Source organism: Pinus tabuliformis, chromosome 2_2 (genome assembly GCF_031772625.1).
Source record: "Pinus tabuliformis cultivar Carrire ecotype Pingquan chromosome 2_2, CPIR1, whole genome shotgun sequence".
NCBI classification, from domain to species: Eukaryota; Viridiplantae; Streptophyta; class Pinopsida; order Pinales; family Pinaceae; genus Pinus; species Pinus tabuliformis.
The window spans coordinates 1071989256-1071996006 of NC_142300.1; positions in this window are offsets into that span (position 1 = coordinate 1071989256).

Here is a 6751-nt window from a genome sequence, read left to right on the forward strand (position 1 = left end):
ATGTTAATGAAAAATTGGATACTTACCATATCTAGAGAAAGTAGGGGTTTTTTTAATTGATAAGGTTTATTGAGTTAGTATTGGTAGGGGGTTAAATAATGTGATTTTTAGAGGTATTTTCCAATATGTAGTCAAATTAAGGATTTTTTTTAGTATGTCACAGACTCATGTGATATGTCATAGGTTCATTGAGTGAAACCCCCGTGAAGCCCTAAGATAAATATTATAAACCATAAAATAAGCATGGTTGACCACGACTGATTTTCATATTGACACAATATTTGTCACAATGTGACGTTGGACTATGGTTGACTGTGATTAATTTTCATATTGAGACAACCATTGTCATAATGCGACGTTGGGCAATGGTTGACCATGGTTGATTTTCATATTGAGACAATCTTTTTCATAATGCGACATTGGACCATGGTTGACCATGGATGGCCATGGTTGTCACAATGTAACGTTGGACCAAGAGACAATCTTTGTCACAATGTGACCATGGTTGACTATGGTTGATTTCCATATTGAGACAATCTTTGTCACAATGAGGCGTTGGAACATGGTTGAACATGGTTGATTTTCATATTGAAACAATCCTTGTCACAATGCGACAATGGTTGATTATCTTATTAAGAAAATATTTGTCACAATGTGACATTGGACCATGGTTGACCATGATTATAAACCCAATGGATTTATATTAAACCCAAAGATTAATATTATAAACCCTATGAATAATATTATACCCTAGGAATATGAACCCTTAGATTAATAAACCCAAGGGATTGATATTATAAACCTAAGGGATTAATACTAAAAACACAAGGGATTAATACTAAAAACCCAAGGGATTATAAACCCAAAGGAATAATATTAAAACGAAGGGATAGATATTATAAACCCAGGGTATAAAACCTTAAGATAAATACTATAAACCCTAAAATAAACATGGTTGGTCATGGCTTACAATCGTTCATTTTCATATTGAGACAATCTTTATAAACACTGTCATTATAAACCTTAAGATTATAAACCTTAATATTAATATTATAGACCCAAGAGATTATAAACACAGGGGATTGACACTAAACCCTAGGATTAATAATATAAACCTTAGGATCAATACTAAACCATAAGAATATAAACCCTAAGATTAATATTATAAACCCAACTAATTATAAACATTAGAAGGATGATTGTGAAATTGATTAATATTATAAACCCTAATATTATAAATTATAAATCAATATTAATTTTTAATATTATAAAACTAAGATTATAAAACTCTAATATCATAGACTTAGTATTAAACCCTTTGGTTTATAATATTGATCCCTTTGGTTTATAATATTAATCTCAAGGGTTAATAATATTAATCCCTTGGGTTTAATATAACTCACTTGGATTTGTAATATTAACAATCCCCAGGGTTTTTAATCCTTGGGATTTTAATATTAACGCTTGAGTTTTATGTTAATCCCTTAGATTTATAATATTAATTCTTTAATTTTTTAATATTAATTTATTTGGTTTATGAATCCCTTACGTTTATAATATTAATAATCCCTTCGATTTATAATATTAATGACAATAATTTATAATATTAATCCATTGAATTTTAACTATCAATCCTTTTCATTCACAATATTTATATTTATCCATTCAAATAACTAATCCCTTCAATTTATAAAATTAATAACCTTTAGATTTATTTATAATATTAAAATAAATAAATTATTAAATTATAACATCTATTAAATTAAATTATTGCAATAACTTTTATTTAAAAATTATTAACTTAAAACTATATATATATATATATATATATAATTTTCTAGAAAATATCACTTAAATTATTCGTGACTTATATCTATATATACTTAAACTATTGACAACATATATCTAAAAATACATATTTATTGTATTAAAATTTCATATATATAACATAATATAATATTGATATATTGAATCTCTAATATGAATAATAATATTTATAATATCAGTCATTAATAATATATGTATGATCTTTATAATAATATTTATAATATTATCATTAATAATATTTTATTATTTTTTTTTTCAATGTAAAAAAATTAACCATCAACTTTTATTTCTAGTAATATCAAAATAGTTTTTAGTATTTTTTTGCTTTTGATTTTTCCTTTTCAACTAAAATGAAATTACAAACTCATACCTAAAAGGTGAAATCTAAACTTTATATATTTTAGATTTTTATTTTTAACTATTATTTGAATATAGTATTAAAGAAAAATGATTGGAATTAAAAAAATTCATTTTTAAAATTGTATTAAATAGATTTAATATTTTTAAAAGTTTTAATTATAATTTGATTATACTATCTCAATCTTAACCATTTATATTATAATTTCATTATGTCATCTCAATCTTAACCATTTATACGTTAAATATCTCAATTTCATATCTCTGATTTCAATAATTCTTTAATAAAATAAAAAAAAAAAAAAAAAAAAGATTATGAAGAAAAATTTAAGTCGTGTTATGTTTTGAGAAATACCAAAGAGCAAACATTTGGAATATATATAATTGGAAAGCAAAAAGAGCAAATCTTAAAAAATAATACCAATATTTTAAACCCTGTAAATCTGAAGGATCTAGTTGGGCAGCATCCAAAATGAGAATTTTGAGAGCTACATTGTAAAGTTGTATCGTGGTGTGGTGAATGCAGATATGTATGTGATATAATGGTGTGGTGAGTGTAGCTACTAGCTCGAACAACGAAGGCCGGGGAGAATTACTTTTATATTTATTTTTATATTTTCCCTACACGGCCAAGATGCTATACTATTCTGAACCTATTCGACGGTTAACATATACCGTGTATATCTTTGGTTTCTTTAATGAATTTTCCAATTTCTATTTTCTAGCTTGCAATTTACATAATCGAATGAAGGTTTTCAATGCTTCTCTGCTCCTATTTTTGTGGTATTCAATTTGAGTAATCATGCTGGCCGACTGGAATTATTGATTATAAAGAGTAGGGTCAGAAACTCTATGATATAGATAGTAACTTCTTCAAGAATTCTGTGGAAAATAATAATGATAGTACAGGCTATAAAGTTCGAGATTTCTATAAGATCTTTATAGTTTCCATGATTAACATATGTATAGAGGAAATACCCTCGACAAGGGTAGCATTCGCATGCGTTGTTTGTTATAGTTTGAGGCTGTGATTTAACTGTTTCATCTTAGACTATACTCTGTCTTAGCATTTAAATATTTACTTACTTATGACAATCAATAAATCTTACGGTAGCATTACTTTCCGAATTGTACTCTACTTACAGAAATTTATTATATCTTACTTAATTGTTTTGTCTGCCTTTCTATTCATGAACATATAGTTTCTTGCAAGCTTGTTAATTTGTCTATAAATATATTTATCTGTGGCTAGGTTATCTATACAAAAATTAAAATTTGATAATGGGTCTGATAATTATTAAAATGTTTACTGTTAGACTTTCTGATTTGCTATCTGGAATTTATAAATATATGCATTTATCAGAGAGCTTATTGTCCAGTTACAATCAGTACCTTGGGCCTTAAACAATGGCTATTTTATTAAAATACCATTACCAATAATTTTGGAAAACACAACACATGTTTCTTAGCTTTCTAGCCTCAGTCAGTCAATATTCAATCATCAACATGTAATAAAATCTAAATTAACATTTAACACAAATCAACTTAGTAACTTCAGTGATTTTATGTGACTTGAGGGTGTTAAAGAGGTAAAATAATTTCCGATAGTTTTTCACTATGTCACAAGGTTTGTCGAACTTTAACCTTGAGGTTCGAATTTTGGCGAACCTTAAAAAAATGTTGAAGTTCGGAAAACCTCATCGAACCTCATAGCCATTGATCAAATCCATAGATCAAAACTCATAAATTCATGTTACAACTGAAGCTTCTAATTCATCCTTGTAGTTTCCATGTCCGTGATAGCATTTTTGATGTTTATTGTTGATTTCTTAATATTTTATCCTATAAATCATTTTAAATTAATATATGTAGACGAACCTAATGACGAACCTCATAAAAAAATTCTGAACCCGAACCATGTGACATTGGTTTTTCGTAACATGATAACTTTTTCGACTCAAAATTTCTTTGAACTTTCCCATATCACCATGAATAATGATGATGATGATGATAGTGGTTAACGTCCACTGAGACCAAATTGGTCTATGAGACCTATAATTTTCTTAGTTTTTAATTGTCTGACTCCTTTTCTTTCTTGGCGAGATTGATGCTATAGCTTTCTTTTTTTCTCTACGGTCTTCCAACTTCCTTTATCTTGCATCTCCTTCATCTCTACTGGTTCTTGGGACATTGGTGTCTTAGCTTCGCGATCTATTGTGTTCGTCCTTTTGAATATAGTTGGAGAAGAAGTTTGGTCTAGGAGATCTGCTTTGCTTTTAAATGAAGATTTATTTTGTGCGATATTCGAATCCTCATAACTATTGATGTTTGAGGGGGCGGGGCTTTCTTCATTCTTGCCTTAAGAGTTGTTTCTTTCTTGCCCGATTTCTTGTGATTCAGATTTTTCTCTAGAGTATTCTTCTTTGATGACAGTGTAGTGTTCTTTTTGTGCTCCTTTTCACCATGTAGATCTATGGTGGTTTTTTCTAGCAAAATTTTTCTGGGAGGCTTTTGGGCAATTTTTGGCTAGATGGCCTGTCTCAAAGTAGGATCGACATCTGAAGAGGACACCTTCATAATTGAGTTTCTAGTTCCACACATAGTATTTACTTGTTACGTTTATTTCCGCTCGGAATTCGGTGTTGAAGTCCATTTCCACAGATGCATGCATAGGTGGTTCTGGAATATTCCTCTGTTTCTGGGCACCTGCAGTAAAATTTCCCAATTGCATTTCCAATGGCCTTTAGCGAGGAGAGATTCCAGAGATGCAAGGGTAGGCTTAGCAATCTCACCCAAACTGGTGTTGAGGTTATGACTGCTGTTGAGGAATCGAATAATTGGTTCCATGGCTTCATGAATAGGCATGAGTTTTCCCAAAACCAAGGGCCAGAATCTAGAATACATTCTCTGCTTTCAGGATTTTGAAAATCTACTATAAAGAAACCCCTAGCACAGGGGTAGATATTAATTTCATCATAAATGGCAGGCTTCCATACCTCCTAGATCCAATTGTGGAGAGCGGTCAGCCGCTGCCAAAAACCATTGCACTGGCAGATTAAGGCACTTTCGGAAAACTTCAAAGCCTCATCAAGTGAGGCATGGACCACGTGGACAGTGGGAGTTGGGGCTTCACTCACTATATGGGCAAGAGCTTGCCCTCCAGAAGCGGGCGGAACTGAGCTAGCAGCTATTTTCGCGAAGCTGAGAGCCATATTTGCCCGTAAAACCCAGTGGCAGAGAAATAAGGCAGAAAATTAGATCCATATCTAGCAGCAGAGATTATGTCAAGCCGCAAAGATTATATCGAGCATCATTTTGACTATAAAAAAGGAATTTTTCCACTTTAGAGTTTAATCACTTGCCCATTTTACTAATTCTGCCATTTAATATAAGCATATGCACTTACATATCATATTACAATCTATAATTATGTTGAAAATTGTGCTTTTACCATCCTACATTTCTCAATGTGTGCGTTAGAGTTCGATGACTCAAATAGAGGGTTTTGTTTTTCTAATTACCGAAAAATCTCAGTATACCCATTTCCTACTCGTATCTGTTTCTAGATCTGCGTAAGCATGCGTTTTTAAGTAGATGGTTTGTGTGACTGAAAAATCTTAGTATACACCACGATTTTTATGCATATCACTATTTCCAGCATCTGACAAACGCTCCATACATCAAAACACGAAGGAAATTTTTTCATGCATATCACTATTTCCAGCATCTAACAAAAACACCATACATCAAAACACGAAGGAAAAAATCATGTCTTGAACATATATTAAAAAATAAAAATAAAAAAATTGACTATCCAGTCACAGCTTCAGCTAAGGCATGGGTATACTATATTATCCAAAATTTTAATGTTTGGCAGGATAAATAATCTCACTTCTTCCTCAGTGAAACACAAACTTCACAAACGTAGTTAAGGAGCTTCCTCAAACTCATTTACTTGGTTTATTTGTGCGCCCTCCAGTACTCGCTTTAATCATTGATTCGACCCCATCTTCGACCACAACCTCGTAAATCTGCAACATTGCTTGAATTTCCGAGATGCCTGCTCAACCTGCTTCGCAATTAGATTTACACAGCAGCTCAACAAATTTATGGAATTTCGTCTCAACTGACTACGACCTCTACAACAGCAGCTCAACAAATTTATTGAATTTCAACAGCAGCTCAACAAATTTATTGAATTTCCTCTCAACTGACTACGACCTTCATCCACGCTGCTCATGAAGCGTCTCATAAAATGAAGCGTCTCATAAAATTAAGTGTTATCGAATTTAAATGCACAACGGTCTTCCAATTCAAACGCACGTGTTGCGCATCTTAACACACGGTGGCTCTTCCACTTCAATTTCCGACAGGCTTATAAATTAAAAAATATTTATTACAGATCGTAACGCATAAAAGGAGAAGGCGCAACTGTCGATATTAGTCACAGAGGAAGCGTATTCCCAGCAAATTAAATCCTCACCATTGATTTAAAAAGTCGCAGCAAATTAAATCCTCGCCATTGATTTAAAAAGTCAACGATGGCTCATCCTCCCTGAAGTTGATA